This window comes from Octopus bimaculoides, chromosome 3 (genome assembly GCF_046866305.1).
Source record: "Octopus bimaculoides isolate indiv1 chromosome 3, ASM4686630v1, whole genome shotgun sequence".
Taxonomy (NCBI): Eukaryota; Metazoa; Mollusca; class Cephalopoda; order Octopoda; family Octopodidae; genus Octopus; species Octopus bimaculoides.
Genome location: NC_142930.1, coordinates 165,258,278 through 165,281,253, shown reverse-complemented (window position 1 = coordinate 165,281,253; position 22,976 = coordinate 165,258,278). Strand labels below are relative to the sequence as shown.

General features: G+C 36.9%; 1 protein-coding gene across 5 annotated transcripts in view; it reads right to left on the bottom strand.

Moving 5' to 3' along the window:
- Positions 1 to 22,976, bottom strand: part of LOC106877362 (uncharacterized) — a 78,631-nt gene that overhangs the window by 31,028 nt on the left and 24,627 nt on the right. The window contains exon 2 of one of the 5 annotated variants that reach the window (XM_014926250.3): positions 1,608 to 1,716. The exons of the other annotated variants lie outside the window; for them this stretch is intronic. The gene's annotated coding sequence lies outside the window, so the exon portion shown is untranslated. The remainder of the gene's footprint in view (positions 1 to 1,607; positions 1,717 to 22,976) is intronic. 5 annotated transcript variants of the gene reach the window in all.

Here is a 22,976-nt window from a genome sequence, read left to right as displayed (position 1 = left end):
GGTTTACTAATTTAATCACACACTCACATATACACATACACACACATATATATATACTTACATATATATATATATATATATAATTATAAATATATATAACATAGATATACACACACACATATATACACACATATATATATACACACACATATATACACACACATATATACACACATATATTTATACACACACATATACCTATATATATATACACACATACACACATATATATACACTAATACACGTACACACAAATATATATATATACACTTATATATATATATATATGTATATATATATATATATAAATTTTACATTTGACAAATGAGAAACAACCTCCATTTTTCTCTACTTTTTGTCTTACTCCATTGACAGCAGTGTCAGCTCTGTTGATGTTTTTGTGGCAAATGAAATAAGTCAGTATCATATTTTCTGCACTTGTAAGTGCTTCAGCCATGGCTTTGTGGTTAACCACATGCTCTCAAAATTCAGTTACACCATATGGCACATTCAGCAAGTGTCTTCCTCTGTAACCCTAGGCCTTGTATAAGCATGGGAAAACGGATGTAAAAATGAACAGATTCATCTAAAACATAGGTTTTGAAAGTGGGCACTACCGCTCCCTGGTGGTTGTTGAGAGAGTCCAGGTGGGCACTGGTGAAAAAGGGGGCATTAGGAGAAAAGCTGTGGATTGGGAGATGCTTATGAATTTATATCATTATAGTATTGTATACAAATTATATAATATTATATTAAATATCAAATGATTCATAGTATATATAAATTAGTAAAATATAAAATTTTTATTTATACATAAAAATAGGGGTGGGGTGCTGAGGGTATTATGTGGCCTGAGTTTCCAAATTCAATCCTACTGCCAGGCACATTGGGTTAGCATCTTCTACTATAACCATGGGTCAACCACAGCCTTGTAGATTCGGTAGACAGAAACTGAAAAGAAAACATGTTGTATATGTGTGTATAAATGTGCATGTGGTGTTTGTGTACATCTTTCTCTTGACATGACATGTGGGTTGGCAACAGAAAGGACATCAGGCCAGAGAAGATTGTCTCAACAAATTCCATCTGACCCATGTAAGCATTGAAAAGTGGATGTTAAAACGATGATGATGATGATAATTAACATGATAGAATTATGTCCCTCTCAGCTTCTGACTATAAACATAACACACTCTTTCTCAGACATCTAAAAACCATTCTCAGAAAGCTTTCAATTGCAAACAAGCACTGGTTCCTGAAATTAAGACATTTAGTTTGAACTTTATCGATCCAAATTTTCAAATTCTACATTTTCCTCAGAGCACCAATTAACATTTGTGTGCCATTATGAATTTTTAATATTTTCATTCTCTTTCCCAGATTTTGATTAGCATGTTTTTCTCGGTAACAGACACAAAATAAAAAAAATCATCACCAGCACTTTTATTTAATGTCCACTTTTCCATGCTTGCATGGGTCAGACAGAATTTGTCAAGGCAGATTTTTATGGCTGGCTGCTCTTCTTGCTGCCAACTCTCATCAGTTTCCATGCAAGGTAATATTTCCCCTAAGCCAAACTTATTTTTCAGGAAATTCAGGAAACTTACTTGCAGCCACCTGGACAACCAAAACATAAAAATCAGAAGGAATTCCAAGTACCAAATCTCTTATCCACCAACCTTGGGACCAGAGGTGGTCTGCATTTCTAGACACAGGCTAAATATATGCCGAAAATATAAAATAAATAAAGGAAAGTAAAGAACAAAATTGTATAACATATACAAATTAATACATTTCTAAAGCAGGGTTTGTTTGATCTGGCATCATGTGGTGACGCATGTGCCACAGAAACCAAAACAAAGTGGCTGCCCGGCGAACTACTTACAGCCCACAAAATTCAAAATTATTCAGTTTCAAAAATAGCTGTATTTCTGGTAATTCCAGATTTCTGGATTCCAGATAAGAGGTTCAGTACCTGTATATGTATTTGCATAATAAAATAAGCATATGTAAAAAAAAACAAAAAAAAACTCTCTCTCTCTCTCTCTCTCGGTGATTCTCTTTCCTTGAGGGAAGTTTCTTCCCATCTTCAATTTCTTACCAAACCCTATTTCTCTCTGCCTCTCAGAATGCAACAGCAGCAACAATGGTGGTCACCAGTCAAATTTCAAACATGTATTGTGCTGAGTCAAAAGTCTTACAATATTTTGGTAACTTATTTGTTCGATTGGTTGAGTTACATAAAAAGCAGCCTAGCCTTCAAAGCAGAGGCCATTGTGTTGCAATGTCTGAAGGCACTTTCCTGTCATTTCTCTGGTCCTTTCCTGATATTAAGCTCTTGTTCTTCGAGGAGAAGAACTCTTTCACTGAAACTCCCGCTTCCTCTTGGTTGTGCAGGAAGTGAGCCATGCAAGACATCACAAGACTTCTTATCACTCAATACGACCCAGAATGTATTCCAGGAACTTGAGGGAATCAAACTATCTATTTATCACCCGATGAGATATGTCTGCACCACCGGATACTCCTGAACCAGTTTTTGTGTGTCCCACAAGAGGAATCGATGCTAGATGAGTCGAAGCAATTGTTGTGATTAATAATAAATTCTCGTAAATTCCATCTTCCGCCTCTCATTTTTTATTTACCTAAACAAGTAGCCTTGCAACAAAATAGTCTTCCGATCAGGGGGAATGTGGCCCTGCTCTCCTAACCAATAGAGTGGCATCATTCAAAGGTTAAAACAAAGCACCCAGCCATAGAAAAATCTGCCACAATAAATTCCGTCTGACCCACACCAGCATGGAAAATTAGAATGACAAGCAGGGCCCATGAATATTTCACCAAATTAATAGCAAACCCATCAGGTTGTTCCTGAAAACTTTATCCAAAAAACCTGAAAGGGCAGCCTGTGTTGTGTCTGTATCAAAGGGTGGTCATCATCATCATCATTTAACGTCCGCTTTCCATGCTAGCATGGGTTGGATGATTTGACTGAAGACTGGCGAACCAGATGGCTGCACCAGGCTCCAATCTGATCTGGCAGAGTTTCTACAGCTGGATGCCCTTCCTAACGCCAATCACTCCAAGAGTGTAGTGAGTGCTTTTACGTGCCACCTGCATAGGAGCCAGTTCAGTGGCACTGGCAACAACCTCGCTCGAATGATTTTCTAACATGCCAGTAAGGCGACGCTGGTAACGACCATGCTCAAATGGTGTCATGCTTGGAATACGATGATTACTTAATGCACTTTATATACATACCTTATGTACTTTATGCACAATTTTATAGACACAACACTCATAAAATATTTACTCTTATTTTTCCATTTTCCCCATAAACAAAAAAAAATATCCCATACATATGATACAACCTTTAGTTAAATTGCATATATTTACCTTCTAAATAAATGTGAATATTTCACAGAATTGTACTTAAGCGCATCAGAACATCACCTCTCTGCTACAATTATTATGTTCCTCCTAGCTCACGTCATCAACGCTTCTCTCTCTTCCTTTTTTTCTTCCTCCTTCAGTCTCACTCTTTGCCTTATCCTCTCTTTCACTTCAACTAATCACATGAAAGCATGATCTAATGTCATGGATGCTTCTTCTCTCCCTCTTCTCCTCTAATCACATGAAAGCGTTACAGTAACGTAATGACAAGCAAAATTATTATAAGATGATAATTAACTGTAACAAATCAATCTACGTGACATTATGTTGACTTAATAATATAAAGATGAAGTTTTTGAATCCGGATATGTTTGTATGATGCTTGGAAGAAGAAGAATCTAACATAACTTTTCAAATTGGAGAGAGAGAGAGAGAGAGAGAGAGAGAGTCCAACTGCAAACTCTGCTATTATAAATGTGTCAAGAGAAAAATAACCAGACTACTTATCCTGCCAAAAATGGTTCATCTTCCATTTAACATTTTATATCTATTAAGTGCAATAAAAATATATCTTTCCTTGTTATTTTCTTTTTATAGATTTATTTTCCTTCACGTGTTGGCCTTCACTAAACAATTATTCATATGTTCACAACTCAATTAAAATATTTTGCAAGTCACAGCTGGTCCAATCAATAAATTGTTGATCTACCAGCCAAAGAGTTAATGGACTCTTTTTATCACCACCTCCTCCCCTCTTTCGCCTGCAACACTACTAAATTTGCAATGGCTAAGTTTATCTTGGTATACGTAGCTGTAATGAGAGAAGCACTGTTTATTGTTTATGAGTAATAGTCAATAGAACTGGTAAGTTTTAATAACGACTGATATAAATAATGTTTGGTTGGTTGGTCGGTCGGTCGGTGTCTCAGATTTGCTTTACAGAGTACAAAGAGAGGGTAGAAATGAGTAAAAGAAAGATACAGAGAAAGTTGGATGAGTATACATGAAGCTTAGTGACAGGCAATGAGTAAGGGAACACCACACATACTGAGAGGAGTTATACAAATGAGAAATGTGTTTCATTTAATTTTATTTTAATGAAATAAAAGTTTTTTCTTTTGAAAATTAGAATTCATTTCATCATTTTGTATAAGCATCATGAAATTTGATAAAGATTAAATTATAACCATTATATGTATGCCATATTTCTTGACATTACCACTCATGGTGGCAAAAATATACTTCAAAAGTTACCTGTCGTATATGTGTGTGTGTGTGTCTTTGAGTCCAAGTTTGTCCCCCACCACAGCTTGACAACTGGTGCTAGTGTGTTTACATCCTTGTAACTCAGTGGTTCAACAAAAGAGATCGATAGAATAAGTACCAAGTTTTACAAATAATAATACTGGGGTCAATTCATTTGATTAACAATTTGAGGTGGTGCCCCAGCATGGTCACAGTCTAATGACTGAAACAGCATACAGACATTTTGTCCCAAACAAGGCTTGAGGACACTGTAGCATAAGGGACTAGAAAGAAGGAAAAGAGGGGCCCACAAATTCATAAGATGTTGGCTTACAGAAGCATAAGGACTCTACTTGATAGACCAGAGGAAAAGAAGATGACTGTAGTGAGTTTCAGAGAGAAGAAGTGCAAGGAAAAGAAGTCATTGGAATAAAAGGATTTATGATTAAGGAGGAGCTCAATGGAGAAACAAAGCAGCTGGGAAGAGAAGTAGGGGACATGTTTAAAGGTCATGATAAAAGGTACTTGATGAGAAACTTCATCAGAGCAATGTCCATGGAAATGACTCACCTCATGTAACATGGCTGGTGTGTAACAGTTATAGCATGTGAAATAAAAAGGATTTATGACTAACGGGAAACTCAATGGAGAAGCAACACAGATGGGAAGAGAAGTAGGGGACATATTTAAAGGTCAGAATAAAAGGTACTTGATGAGAAACTTCATCAGAGCAATGTCCATGGAAATGACTCACCTCTATGTAACACAGCTGGGAAGAGAAGTGGATGTCACTTATGGAATGAAGTATTTCTACATGGAAACTAGGACAATATTTACATCACAATATTAGTGAGATTATTGAGATATTTAAGGTGGCAAGCTAGCTGAGTTGTTAGAAGATTGGGTAAGATGCTTCCTGCCATTTTGTCCATCTTTATGTTCTGAGTCCAAATTCTGCCAAGGGGTTGATAAAATAAGTACCGGTTGAATACCTGGAGTTGATGTAATCAGCTTATCTCCTCCCCTGAAATTGCAGGCTTTGTGCAAAAATTTGAAACCAATATTATATATATATCTTTTACTAATCCAAGACTGCTTCCAATGAAGTACCAGTAAGGTTTAAAGGGATTCCAATTATATGGAACTGCCTGGTTTTAATACCAACTTAATGATAGTTACAAAAAATATTCTGTACTTTTAGTCCTTGGGAACATTCTCACGTTTATAGTTGTACTGGTGGTCGTGGGTCCGTTCATTGTTTCAGTACACAAGTTAATCCAGTCTAGAAAAATAGTTTCCCAGAATGAAAGAATTCTAGTGTTTATCTTTGGATGTTAAAACTCAGATTCTGTCATCACATGAAGACAAATAGCAAGAGGTCAGAAGCACAGACTGAAGTGCATTTGGTAAGCAGGTGGATGTAAGATAAATTGTAAAGCATATATACACACATATATATATATATATATATATATATATATACATACACACAGACACACAAAAATGTATATATGTGTGTGTGTGTGTGTGAAAATAGCTATTTAATTCTTTGAAGAGAAAGTAACTTGTAGAAATGAATGGAGTGTTCTGGTAAAGGAAAGTATTGTTAGCATTGAACAAGTCAAAAGGCAGCATGTACAATAGAACCTCACAGTACGAGTGCCCCATTGTAGGAGTAATTTGCTGTACAATCCGTGACTCGTGTGAAATTTTGTCTTGAAGTACGAGCAGAAATCCGCAGTACGAGCAGAAATCCGCAGTACGAGCAGACAAATCGTTAATAAAACGAGTTTACATATTTCTTTTGCATTCTCTTTTTTATATTTGTCGTCTTCTTTGTAACTACAACTTTCCTGTTTTAAAACCCATAAATAATTATTTTTGAGTGGTTTTCGTGGGTTGGAACAGATTAATTATATTTTAGTTAATTTCAATGGGGAAAATTGATTTGTAAAATGAGTAAACCATAAGACAAGCTCGGTCATAGAACGAATTAAACTCATGCAGTGAGGTATCACTGTATTTTGAGAACGGGAAGTGTTATGGACGCACCAGATGTGATTAATAGTTGGAAATGCAGGATTGGTGACCATCTCCTATCAAAAACTGGCTACACAAGCTACATGAAATTATACGGTAATTTATGAAATGGAGATGCATTTTTTTATGCATCTTGATTTCTTTTTTAAAAAGTAAACAACTTCTGTGTAGATTGCAGAAAAAAACAATCAAAGTAAATCTGGTTTGAAAAGGTACATCAAAGGCCATAAGATTATCATACCACATGTAAGGTAGAGGGGCTCCCAAAGGGGGTCTCAGGGAGTAGCATCTCTGCCTTCCTGAACCAGTTTTACACCACTTTTGTTAAAAATCATGGTAGAGGCCTTGGTCTCAGGACCACTCATTTCTAGAAACTGAGGTTGCAGGTAAGCAAGGGCATGCTCCCGTAGAAAATCCAGCTCCAAAAAAGCCTCATGGTTGCAGGGTAGAATGGGCATCAGCCAGCCCAAAGTTTGGGGTAGGCTGCACCTGCCTACCTTGGTTGCTATGGCATTGAGGTAGATCCAGCCACCCCCGTTAATGGGGACAAAACCCAGGATGATGATGATGTAAGCTATATAAAGAAGTTTTGAATCTTATCTGCTACATGTATTTAAAGCCATGTAGATCAACCACTGGTCTGAAAAGTCACCCCAGAGGACACAAATACAATGGAGATTATAGAGATTAAGTAGACTGATTGAGACAGCTATCATCTTTCAAAATGAAGCTATTCACATGTAAGTATTACTATATGTATGTACGTGAGAGAGTGCATTTGTTTACATTCTCCACTGGCATGGAATAAGGGATCCTTTATTTGAAAAACTGTTAAGAATTAGCAACAGGAAGAGCATCCAGCTACAAACCATTACCACAACAGTATATTTGTCTAACCCATAACATAGAAAAACACATAAAACTGATTAAAAAATTAAATGTTAATACGTATCATCTAAGAGTCCATAAGTAAGAAAAAATATGCATTTATATATTTGTCAATAGAGTGGCGATATTAATCAAAGTGTACAGTATTATAGATCCATTTTGGTCAATCTTACCAATATGCTAGATAACATACCAGATGCAAGATAACAGCACAGTTAAGTAATACTGTGTGTTGATCATAGCTGACAGGTATGGAGCAGTTGCCATACTTTCATCATACGGGCTGCATGCTAGCTCTGACAAACAATATTACTTAACCATACTGTTATCTAACTTTTGTTTAATACACACACACACACACACACACACACATATGATTTCCCTTGGATGTACCAATACTAATAACTAGTTTTTAGAACTCAATATACATATACAAGTGTACTTTCTGAAATAAACATTCACTTCATTTTAATGGTCCCCAAGGAAGCTATAAGATGTTGCACAAGCACTTAGCTCTGAGTGCACTGCTTCTTACAACAGAAACAGCTGTAAGCTAATGAAGTTGACTACATGATTCCTGTTCCCTTGTCAGTCATTAATTAAAATACATAAATTTATATGTGTGTGTGTGTGTGTGTGTGTGTGTGTGTATATAACTAAAGCAACCAAGGCATGGGTTATAAATATATATATGTAACATATACAACACCATATTCATGTATGTCGTAAACAAATATTTAACCTCAATGTGAAAGTAGACACCAGTTAAATGACAATGGTTTTTAGCAGCTAGGAATGAATAATTGAACCAACTAGATTTAGTTTCCACTAAAGAACAATTGGGGATTACTTACTGTGTCATGTGTCTTCCAAACTGCCAAAGAAGAATCTCAAAGCTATTTATAGAAAATGTAAACAGAATTCTTTGTAGTATAACTTAACAGTCGTAATACATGGTTCTATAGTTCTTAAGTCTGGCAGCAAAGACAACAGAGGTATGTGATTGCAGGGGTTTGTTTAACGAAGGATAAAACTTGGTTTAATTCTTGTGCAAAGTTGCTGAAGATCTCTGTGATTTAAAAATGGCTTCTGCTTTTACTTTGGTATTCATCATCATCGATGTCATCGTCGTTTAACATCCGCTTTCTATGCTGGCATGGGTTGGACGGTTTGACTGAGGACTGGCAAGCCAGAAGGCTGAACCAGACTCCAATCTGATTTGACAAAGTTTCTACAGCTGGATGCCCTTCCTAACACCAACCACTCAGAGAGTGTAGTGGGTGCTTTTACGTGCTACCAGCACGAGGTCCAGTCAGGTGGCACTGGCAACGACCACATTCAAAGGTGTTTTTTACGTGCCACCTACACTGGAGCCAGTCCGGCGGCACTGGCTACAACCACGCTTGAATGTTGTTTTTTCACATGCGAGTAAGGCGACACTGATAACAATCACGCTCAAATGGTGCTTTTTACATGCCACCGGCACGAGAGCTAGCCAGCGGCCCTGGCAACGATCACGCTTGGATAGTGCTTTTAACGTTCCACTGGCAGACATGCCAATCAGGTGGTACTAAATAAGTTTATTTAACAAAACAAATATAACATCACATATATACATAATACACACACACTTCAAAAGAAAATAGACACTGCTCATTATGCCATTTTATCTGAGCAGATACAACTAACCAGTACAATACCCAAATGGGTTAAATGATTAAAAATTGCCCAAGGCATGTCTACTAATTACTAGATTAAGTATTTAAATGCATCAAATGACATTATTTTGTTTCCAGAAATAAATCTTTCAAAAATGATTGTATCTATTTACATCTGAGATATCTGGGTCTGTGTGTATATAATATACATTCTTCATCATCAATATATACATTTTTATATAAACACACACATATATCACATGCGGGAGAGAAAGATTCTGATCATGTAATCACAGTAATCTTGCAATATAAAAGGAATTCAATATAAGAGAATATATTCACTTATAATGTCTCCATGCAACATGGTCACATATTTCAACTCATGTCTCTACAGAGAAGACATGTGTATGTTCACAAAACCTGTGTTTGCTGACCATCTGCTGTCTCATTTGCAACATGAACAGGTGTTTCTTAGCATGCACAGTCTATCCAATAGACTCTATCAAGAACTTTAAAATTAAGGAAATAATTTGCTGCCATACATGTAACACACACACACATATACATGATTCAATGGTTTGTATGAACACTTCATGTGTGACTGTGTAGTTTGTGAAAGCCTTTGTGTATAAATGCTTTTTCATATTTTCCAGCCATTAGCCTGTTGTTGTTAAACTATATCTGTTAACCATTTCAAATTTCTGGCTACCTAAACTAAATTCTCAGATCAAATAAAATTAAGATTCAGAACCTAATAAGATAAAAATAATCTGAACAGGCAGGTATGGCTGTCTGCTAAGAAGTTTCCTTTTCAACTACAAGGTTCTAGGTTAGTCTCTTTGCACAGCACCTTTGGTAAGGGTCTTCCACTATAGCCTTGGGCCAACAAAAACCTCATGAGTGGGTTTCATAGAGAGAAACTGAAAGACACCCATTGTATGCATGTGTGTGAATGTCTTTACCCCCACCTCAAGGGGCTAAACATAGAGTGGGACAGACAAGGACAGACAAAGGGATTAAGTCGATTACATCGACCCCAGTGCGTAACTGGTACTTAATTTCTCAACCCCGAAAGGATGAAAGGCAAAGTCGACCTCGGCGGAATTTGAACTCAGGACGTAACGGCAGACGAAATACCGCCAAGACTAAAGAAGAAGAATAAGTATTGGGATTGATTTGTTCAACTAAAATTCTTCAAGGAAGTGCCCCAGCATGGTCACAGTGTAATGAGTGAAACAAGCAAAAGAAAAACAGATAAAGGACACCATCAAATTCTTTAACAAAATATACAATATCGAGAAGTGAAATTCAAATGAGGCTGAATATAGCTTTCGGTGAGGGAGAAGGTGGAGTGCTAAAAATACTGAAATACAATAATTAAAAATATCAGCCCTCAACCTTTCTCAATCCTTACGGGGGGTGGGGGGGTGGGGGGGTGACACCTACTCTTCCCTATATTCCCCCTTACTTATCATCACTCACCACTGGTTCATTATATTCACCCTCTCACCCATTCTCTGTCTCTCACTTTTTTTAAAACACTCTCCCAACCCCAACCCACCCATCCTCATGGTTCCTTTGCCTCTCACTCCTACTCACTTTGTAACTTGGGGATAGGATCCACCCAGACATCTCATCACCACTAAGGTTATCCGTTTCCTGCTCTCACTTATCTCACACTTTAACTCCTCATCACATACCCTCTCTCTCTCTCTAATGTAGCTCAACTCAGTCAAATGCTACATGGTAACCTCACTAGCACCAGTGCCATTAAAAAAAAGGCACCCAGTACATGCTGTGAAATGGCTAGCATTAGAAAGGGTATCCTGTTGTGGAAATCACACCAAAGAAGAAGACACTGGAGCAGAAGGCAGTTTCCAGACCCATTGGATCCAGTCAAGCTGATGATGCAAGCACTGAACATGGATGTGAAATGATGATGATGATGAAGATGATAATGATGATGATGATGATTTTTCTTTCTTATTAGCAATGGTGATAATAATAAAAAAGAAATCAGTGATGACATGCAGAATAACATAGAGGAATTCATTTCAGGTAATGCACAGTGCTAATTATAGGCCTGGTAATTAAATAGCTCAATATTGTAAATCATTGCTTTTTTTTTTTTTTTTTTAAACTAATGATTATGTGTGTGTGTATCTGCATATATATATATATATATATATATATATATATATATATATATATATATATATATATGTGTGCGTGAGAAGACCCGGCAAGCCAAGTAAGATCGTTGCCAGTGCCCCTGGACTGGCTCTTGTGCGGGTGGCACATAAAAGACACCATTTCGAGCATGGCCGTTGCCAGTACCACCTGACTGGCCTTCGTGTGGGTGACACGTAAAATCACCCACTACACTCTCTGAGTGGTTGGCGTTAGGAAGGGCATCCAGCTGTAGAAACTCTGCCAAATTAGATTGGAGCCTGGTGTTGCCATCCGGTTTCACCAGTCCTCAGTCAAATCGTCCAACCCATGCTAGCATGGAAAGCGGACGTTAAACGATGATGATGATGATGATGATAAATATATATATATATATATATATATATATATATATATATATATATATATATATATATATATATTTCAGGTTTCAGGTGTGGAAGCAAGGGCTAGAATTGAAGGGCCTTATAGTCAACCTAGCTAAAACCAAAATCCTAATAAGTAGGAAGGTAGATAAAACACAAACCCCTTCAGGTAGATGGCCCTGCTCAGTATGTAGAAAAGGAATAGGTAGTAACTCTATAAGATGTACCCAGTGCAAGCTATGGACACATAAGAGGTGCAGCAATATCAAAGGCAGGTTAACTAGGAAATTAGTTTTTGTATGTGGCAGATGTTCAGGTGCAATAAACACTGTAAACAAACAGGAAACAACTTCTATCTCATTCCAGGGTGAAAAACTAGAGGTAGTCGATAGCTTCCGCTATCTGGGTGACCAAGTTAATAGTGGGGATGGGTGCGCTGAAAGTGTAGCTGCTAGAATAAGAATAGCCTGGGCAAAGTTTAGAGAGCTCTTACCTCGGCTGGCAACAAAGGGACTCTCACTCAGAGTAAAAGGCAGACTGTATGATGCATGTATACGAACAGCCATGCTACATGGCAGTGAAACATGGGCTGTAACTGCTGAGGACATGCGTAAGCTCGCAAGGAATGAAGCCAGTATACTCCGTTGGATGTGTAATGTCAATGTGAATACCCGTCAGAGTGTAAGTATCTTAAGAGAAAAGCTGAACATTAGAAGCATCAGTTGTGGTGTGCAAGAGAGACGATTGCGCTGGTATGGACATGTGGTGAGAATGGATGAGGATAGCTGCGTGAAAAAGTGCCACACCCTAACAGTTGAGGGAACCCGTGGAAGAGGTAGGCCCAGGAAGACCTGGGCTGAGGTGGTGAGGCAAGACCTTCGTACATTGGGCCTCACCGAGGCGATGACTACTGACCGAGACCTTTGGAAATGTGCTGTGCGTGAGAAGACCCGGCAAGCCAAGTGAGATCGTTGCCAGTGCCCCTGGACTGGCTCTTGTGCGGGTGGCACATAAGATGCACCATCTTGAGCATGGCCGTTGCCAGTACCGCCTGACTGGCCTTCGTAGGATTTTCGAGCGAGATCGTTGCCAGTGCCCCTGGACTGGCTCTTGTGCGGGTAGCACATAAAAGACACCATTTCGAGCGTGGCCGTTGCCAGTACCGCCTGACTGGCCTTCGTGCGGGTGACACGTAAAAGCACCCACTACACTCTCTGAGTGGTTGGCGTTAGGAAGGGCATCGAGCTGTAGAAACTCTGCCAAATTAGATTGGAGCCTGGTGTTGCCATCTGGTTTCACCAGTCCTCAGTCAAATCGTCCAACCCATGCTAGCATGGAAAGCGGACGTTAAACGATGATGATGATGATGATGATATATATATATATAAATATATATATAAATATATATATATATATATATATATATATATATATATATATATAAATATATATACATATATATATATATAAATATATATACATATATATATATATATATATATAAATATATATACATATATATATATATAAATATATATACATATATATATATATATAAATATATATATATATATATATATAAATATATATACATATATATAAATATATATATATATATACATATATATATATATAAATATATATAAATATATATATATATATATACATATATATATATATAAATATATATATATATATATATATATATATATATATAAATATATATACATATATATAAATATATATACATATATATAAATATATATACATATATATAAATATATATACATATATATAAATATATATACATATATATATATATACATATATATATATATATACATATATATATATATAAATATATATATATATATATATATATATATATATATATATATATATCTATATATATATATATATATATATATATATAAACATATATATATATATAAACATATATATATATATATATAAACATATATATATATATATATATAAACATATATATATATATATATATATATATAAACATATATATATATATATATATATATATATATAAACATATATATATATATAAGTGTTATTTTGAAATGGTAAGAGAGAATAAAGAGTATTTGCTTCCAGTGATGGAAAGAGAAATCAATACAGCAAATGCCGCAGTGTGATGGTTGCATTGACAGAGAGACAGAGCAAAAGTTTGGCAAAACAACAATTAGGCTTTTTGTAACATTATATATAGAAAAGAAATTGAATTTTGAGACTCGTAAAGCTAGAGAAGTAAAGAGACAGAGGTAGGTAATGCTGGAAACTTTGATTGAAAGATCAATATTTAATCCTTTTAGGAATAATGCAAATTTCAAATAAGGATCAAAATTGACTTAAGTATTAAATGAGATTTTGCCAAGACAATGACGTCATCATTGTCATCACCAGCAGATGGATGTCTATTTTTCCATGCTCACATGAGTCAGATGGAAAATCACTGCAGCAGATTTCCTACAGGTCAATGCCTTTCCTGTTGCCAAATCTCACCTGTTTCCAAGACAGGTAATATTTTCCCATGGCCAGACATGTTTTCAAGGAAGATTGGAAACACTAGCTTGACTGTATCTGCACACTGCAATTCATTCAACAACTGCAGGACAAGGCCTTAGGCTCAATGCAGACAACTATGTGAAGCTGCAGAATCTGTGGTCAATTTCTGGTTTGAGAGGGTCACTGCTGGAAGGCCATATGTGTGACAGCATGATTCACCTCCTTGCCATACCTGAGGAAATATTCATATATGGTTGTCTGAGAAATTCTAGGACTTCACTAGCTTCCTAATTTCTGGCTTCCTAATTTCTGGCTTCCTAATTTCTGGCTTCCTAATTCCCCCAGTTGAAATCCCATCAATTACTATGTGTAGGGTGCAGTTGAGAAAGACACCAACTGCTCTGTTTACAACCCTTAAGCTGAGCTGGTGGCCAAGATCAAGACCGTGTTTGAAGATTTTCCTAGGGACACTGAGAAACACACATGCCAGGTTCCAGAGCCATCTTGAGGCTGTGATGGAAGCTGGAGGGTAGCTACTTTGAGTAAATTGCTATCTCCCAGATGTGATCTAGTTCAGTGGTTCCCAAAGTGGGCAGTATTGCCCTCCCCCCGGGGGCAGAAGAAAGTTTCAAAGGGGCATTGAAGAAAAATGGGGTGATAATGGGGGAGCAATTCATGTAAAAATGTGGGGCAATAATGGGATAATGATTAATGTAAAAACAAAATAATGGGTTCATTAGGTTAAGTATTATTTGTGAAATACTGTTGCTTTGAATTTGCTTCAGAAAGAGGTCCATGTTTGTGACGGTTACTTGGGATGAGGGTGCTAGGAATATGGCCTGGGTGTCAAGGGGACAGCAGCCCGAAAATATTTGGGAACCACTGATCTAGTTCATATTTCTTGATTTTTATTTTTGGCTGGAATATTGTTTTCTTTTCCTTTTATGCAAACTGACCAATTTATTTTGACCCCGCCCCCCACATACACACTCACACACACACACATTCTCATTCCTCCTCATCTACTGTCTCTATGGTTCTTCCTCTCTTACTATGTGAGTCTAGCATTCAATCTATCGAGGAAATCCTCATTGATAGAATTTACATTGGTTGGGTCACGTACACAGCATGGACAACAACAGACTGACCACACAACTCGTTTACTCCCGACTAAGCAAAAGGAAAAGAAACCATGGAAGACCCAGACTGAGATTCAAAGACACTGCAAAAAAGGAACACGGAGTGGGAAGGAATCAATCATAATAAATGGCAAAAAATAAGCACATATCACAATATTATATTCCTAACTCTCCTTTCTATCACTACCTTCAACTAACTTTTTTAATCACGTAACAAATATTACATTCCCCCTACCACATGTCATGGACGTTCCTCTCTGTCTTTTCTCTCTCCCTCTTTTTCTCTAATCACGTGAAAGTGTTACCGACAGGCTAAGTAACGTAATGACAGGCAGAATAATTATAAGATGAGGTGAGAGTGTCCAGGGTGGAGCTGAAAAGAGATTAAAAGGTGTGTGGTTAAGAAGATCACTTCAGAACAATGTTGTTGAGGATTCAGTCCTGCCTCCACAAACATTATTGGCTGATATTCTATACAACAGTCACAGATTGACCAATATTCTGTGAGTAAAATTGAAAGACTGAAACTGGAGAAGCCTGTCACGTGTGTGTGTGTGTGTGTGTGTGTGTGTGTGTGTGTGTGTGTGTGTGTGTGTATATATACATATATATATATATATATATATATATATATATATATATATATATAAAACATGTATATATATTGTATACACACATGTATGTATGTATATATATTATATATATATATCATCATCATCATCATCATGTTTAATGTCCAGTGTTTGACAGTGTCTGACTGGGGAACAAGTGAGAGTTGGCAACAAGAAGGGCATGCATCTGGCCATAAAAAAACTTAATGTCACAAACTGCATCTGACTAACACAAGCATAGAAAAATTGGACATTAGGATGATGATGATGATGGGGTTATGTGAGTGTGTGTTTATATTCATGGGTAAAGTACACAGACAAGCTGACAGATGTAAATGTACAAGCACATACTTATATGTGCATATGAGATTTTATAAGTACGTTTGTATGGTGTGTGGGGGTTGATATGTGTGTGTGCATGCGTGCATGCATGAGTGTGTGTGTGTGGCAAGTAGAACAAAATCTAACTTCAAATCAGGAAGTGAACAACACATGCATACCAGAAAGATTTTACAGTTTAAGTAATCATTGTTAGAAATGTGTGTGTATACATATATGTATGTATATGTGTATATATACATACACATATATACATACACTATATACATATATATATATATATATATATATATATATATATATATATATATATATATATACATATATATTCATATATATATAAATATATACATATATGTTTATATATATATGCATGTATACATATATGTGTATGTATATATATATATATATAAATAAATATATATATGTATGTATATATACATGTGTGTGTGTATATATATATATATATATATATATATATATATATATATATATATATATATATATATGTATATATATATGTGCCAGCGGTACTGGCAACGAACTTGCTCAAATGTCTTTTCAAGTGCCACCGGCACAAGTGCCAGGAAGGCAACACTGGCAACGGTCACGCCCAAGTGGTGCCACCCACGTGCCACCAGCACGAAAGCCAGACAGCTGGTGCTCTGGCAACGATCACACTCAGACGGCGCTCCCAGTGATCCATTGGCACTGGTGCCATCATGATTTCGCTTTCGCTGACAACAAAAGAATGAGACCTTGATGTTAGGTAAATAGAGGAATTTATATATGCATAGTATAGGACTTAATGATTGTCCTATACTACACACACACACACATATACCAGAGTAAGCACATAAATGTGAAACAAGGTGGAAAAAAGAGTACTCAAATACCAGAGGTAGAGTAATATGCTTTATTTATTTTGTTATATTTCTGCTGCTTTTAAATAAAGTATATATATATATATATATATATATACACACACATGCACACACATACGTACATACAACTGCTAAGATTGTCTGGTGTTAAAGAGGAGGAAGCAAGATAAGAATTTAAACACCTGACTGGTATGGCCCATCAGAATAATTGACTTTATTTTCCATCTTAGAAACATGGAAAAGTTTCACAGGTATGATACCAGGTGAAGACTTTCAACTGTTGCTGCGAAGATATTTATAGGAGCTGGGGTTTTTTTGTTTTCCTTTTTCATGTTTACTATGGGGTGGTTGGGTGGGGTTATGGGAGCAGAAGTAGGTAGTCTACGTACTAAAATATTCCAAACAAAATTGGTAAATATAGAAACTGAACTGGGTATACATGTAACTGGGTATACATGTAACTGGGTATACATGAACTGGGTATACATGAACTGGGTATACATGAACTGGGTATACATGTAATGTATGTATGTGATGTACATAATGGATGTAATGTGTGTATGTGCACATATATACTATTTATGTTTATATATATGTATATATGTATATATACATATATACATGCTACATGCATGCATGATTATTTTTTATGCATTTATACATATGTATACATACACATGTGTGTGTGTTTATATATATATACGTACACATATGCACACACACATACGTATATACAGTGAGAGAAAACTTCAGGTAAAAGATTGTCAAGAGGTGTAGAATGCAAAATTGAAATGGGCTGTAACTAAAGATTTGCCAAGATGTAGAGGTAAAGAAACAAGGAACAATTGGATAAGGGCCAATTGTAGATTACAGCAACAAATTCCTGGAAATTAAATGGAGTGAAAACTGAGTAAATAGCTGGAATATTACGAAGTTAAATTTGAAAAATAAATTGAGAAGAATGAGGAATGAAGAATTAAGAGCAACTCAGAGAGATTTGCAAACTAAATCTGAAATTATTTTATCTGGCTAAAGAGTTGGTGTTGCATAGTAATTAATTGATGTTTCCATGTCTGTAAATATATAGTGCAAGTATGGCTATGGGCCTAAGTGTGGCCACAGGGGCAAGTGCTATCATGTGGATAAGAAGTGTGCTTAAGATATAGATAAAATGTATCTCTCTTTCTCTCTCTTATATATATATATATATATATATATATATATATATATACATATACACACACACACATATATCCATACACATACACACAAATATATATGCACATACACATATATATATATACACACATGGTTGTTGTCTACTCCATATGCAAAGTTTGACCACCTCTTGTACCTACACCTTAGCATCATCATGGCATCTGATGTGGCTTTTTAAACCAGACAATGTTCTGAAAAGACACCCACATAGATTGGACATCCGATTTGGACCAGCAAGAGCTGCAGATAAGCTTTGTGGATCTTGGAATGTCTTTTGAGGCCTTCGTTAGATTTGCATTCAAAGATGTGCACAGACATATAAGCAGAAAAGTTGGTGGAGGTTCGCTTTCCATGGGTTCACAAATGAGATTTGAGCCCAGCAAAAAAAAGGCATCGTCTGTCACAAACTGTGCACTCAAAAAGGTCATTGTCATTCACCTTCTCGATCGTAACATTCTTCCTTAGATCTCTTTACATATAGACACATATGCATATATATAGACACACATATACAGTAGTACTATGGTTTTCGAACAACTCTGATCACAAATAAATTGTGCTTTATATATATATATATATATATATATATATATATATATATATATATATATATATATATAAATATGTATATATAAATATATATATATATATATATATATATGTATGTATTCATATATAAAGCATGATTTGTTCATGATCAGAGGTGTTCGTAAACCGAGGTTCTACTGTATTAAATGTATATGTGAAAGACAGGAGATAAAGCACGATTTATTCTTGATGAGAGTTGTTCGAAAACCAAGGTACTACTGCATATATATATATATATATATATATATATATATATATATATATATTCACACACATATTCTTTTATTTGTTTCAGTCATTTGATTGCGGTCATGCTGGAGCAACGCCTTTAGTCGAACAAATCAACCTTGGGACTTATTCTTTGTAAGCCTAGTACTTATTCCATCAGTCTCTTTTGCCGAACCACTAAGTTATGGGGATGTAACCACACCAGCATCGGTTGTCAAAACATGGGGTGGGGGCCCAAACAGACAGACACACACACACACATATATATATATATATATATATATATATATATATACATATATACGACAGGCTTCTTTCAGTTTTCATCTGCCAAATACACTCACAAGGCTTCAGTTGGCCTGAGGCGATAATAGAAGACACTCGCCCAAGGTGCCACACAGTGGGACTGAACCTGGAACCATGTGGTTGGTAAGCAAGCTACTTACCACACAGCCACTCCTGCACATGTGTGTGTATGTGCACACACACACACACACACACACACACACACACACACACACATATATATATATACATACACACATATATATATATTTGAAAAAATAAAAAAATGAACGGAAATGACATTTCAGATAATTTTTCCACTGACTAATTAGATGTTTACACATCATTAGTTGTTTACAAATCGTGACTGTTGTGAGTTTCTCACTTAAAAGCCATTTTCAAATTGATGTTTTAGAGTTTGTTATCCACTCTGTAGACAGGGTTGTTAGACTACAAACATACACATGTACAGACGTGCACACACTGATGATGGCTGTCCACTCGTGACCGAGGAAGACCATTGCTGACCTTCAGAAACATTGTGCGCTCCAAGACTAACTTTGCATTTGTGACTCCGTTGGTGGCTAATGAGCCCTGCTCTTGACAAACATACATGACTGCAAACATTGCAAACCAAGCTTTCTCCATTCACTACAACAGCAGTGTCCTTTCAAGCAGCACGTTTAAGTTCTTCATGCTGAATATGTGCTCTCTCAAAAGTGTCGATCCCCTCCTTAACCTGCTTCCTCCATCTGTAGCGATGACTGGCATTGCTCTCCCAGTCAGTCTTCTGCATATCACAGGCCTTTAATGAGGACTTGACACAGTCCTTAAATTGCAGCCTTGGTTTTTGCCGGAGTCTCTTTCTACTAATAAGTTCCCTACATAGCATCTGCTTAAGGATCCTGCTATCCTTCATTCTAATAAGGTGTCCAATGTAACCACTGCTTGTGCACCATCGCCTCAATACTCAAGATATCAGCTGTCCTCAGGACCTGTGTGTTTGGAGTTTTTAAGGTCCAGCCAACACTCAAAATGTGTCTGACCGTTCAAGGACCCTTACATGGCGTTTGTAAAGGGCTCATATCTCACATGAGTAAAGAAGCGATGTCAGTACACAAACACACATATATCTATGTACAAGGTAGTATCAAAATGTTCCCAGACTAGTTCTGTAGCATGCCAACAGATGGCAGCACACAGTTGTGTGAGCAGTAAGAGCTAGCAGTGACCTTGATGAGGCAGTGTGCCAAGTGGATTTGTTCTGTTTACTTTGCATGTTGCGAAATTTGTGTTTTTGTGATCATGTGTGTATGCTGTAATCTGTGATTTCTTCATGGACAAGAACAAAGAGCCAACGTAAGATTTTGAGAAGTCTGCTACAGAAACATTGAGTATGCTTCAGTAAGCTTATGGCGACGAGGCAATGGGTCGCATGCAATGTTTTGAGTGGCATGGGTGACTCAAGAGCAGAAGAGCATCCCTGGAAGATGATGAGCAATCTGGAAGACCTGGCACAAATGTCACCCCCAGGCATATGGTATTGTGTATCAAGAATTTGTCCCCCAAGGCCATATTGTCAGTTGAGAGTTCTACTGCAACATTTTGAAGTGTTTGAGGGAGGTCATTCGATGAAAGCAACCAGATGTGTGGAGCTCAAAGAACTGGATTCTTCACAATGACAATGCACTCTGTCACCGAGATTGTCTCACTTGTTAGTTTCTTACCAAAAACAACATGGTGTTGCATCTACATCCACCCTAATCACAAGATTTAGCACCTGCAGGTTTCCATCCCTACTCAAAGATGAAAACGCAGCTCAAAGGTCACCGTTGTTGAGATCCACAGCAAATTGCAGAAGGTCTTCAACTCACAGAAAACAGGTTGGATTCCAAAAGTGGCAGGAATGCTGGGATGAGTGTATTGCTACACAAGGTGACCTCTTACAAAGGAGGTGATGTTAAAACTTTGGTAAATAAGTTATTTTTTCATTAAACATAACCAGTCCTGGAACTTTTTGACACAGCCGCATACATACACACACACATATGTATGTTGGACGTATCCTGTACCTCTCTCTTCTATCTTTTCTCTTGTCAAAAAAAATATATTTCTCCAGTGTTTGCTATTTTCCCTTCGTTCTGGTCTAACCACTCTCCATGTTTGTTTTCGTTTGGTTTCCTTGTATGTCTCCACTGTCCTGTTTTTGTTCCCAACTTTGACCCTCCATAAATCCCACTGAAACAAGTGAAAGATAGAGGATAAAAGTTAAGATGATGTGAACTGCAGGGCTGTAGGTGGGGAGAAGATGCAAGTGACAGAGAGAGGTCAAATGTCAATAAGGGTGGATATAGTGACAAAGGTGGGGTGGGGCACTGATGACAGACATGAAAGGATGTGTAGGGAAAAAGGGGGCATTCAGTGGAGAACTAAAGTGGTTAAGGGACAATATTGAGAATGCAGGATGGGTGACAAGTGGTTCCAGGAGAGAAATAATTGGTAACAAAACAAAAGGAAGATGAAATAAGCGGAGATTTGCATTTATAGAATTCTAGGGGTGAAGAAGGGAAGGGTATCAACAGGGTGGGTCATAGGGAAGGCTTGACAAGTAAAGATATATTTTTTTAGGGCCTTGTTTGTTTGGGTTTTTTTTTTTTTTTTTGCTGAACTGGATGGATCTTCTCAAACACAGTGAATTGCAAGCATCTCGGTCCTTCTGTGATCTCCTCTGTGAAGCTTAACAACCTGAGGTCGGTTTTCATTACTTTGTCCCACATCTTCCTGGGTCTCCTTCTTTCACAGGTTCTATCCACAATTAGGAAACAGTAACTGGCACTCCGTCGGTTACCACGACGAGGGTTCCAGTTGATCCAATCAGCAGAGCAGCCTGCTCGTGAAATTAACGTACAAGTGGCTGAGCGCTCCACAGATATGCGTCGTTGTCAAGAAGATTCAGTATGACACAGAATGTGACATGGCTAGCCCTCTGAATTACAGGTACAACTCATTTTGGTAAATCTTCAGATTAACACCCACACCCTAAGACCCTAACCCTAAAACCCTAGTGAAAATCGTGCGGGTGTTAATCTGAAAATTTACCCTCATTTTTACCAGCTGAGTGGACTGGAACAACGTGAAATAAAGTGTCTTGCTCAAGGACACAACAGGAATCGAACTCCCGACTTTACGACCATGAGCTGGATACCCTAAACGCTAAGCCACGCGCCTAGAGAACAGTACTTCTTTAATGTATACAGGGTGGCCCAAAAGTAGGTGCACAGTTATTCAACAATCTCTTTTGCATTCATATATTAACAGTTCAGATCTTAATTATAAAAAAATATGAAACCATTATTCTATACTAATT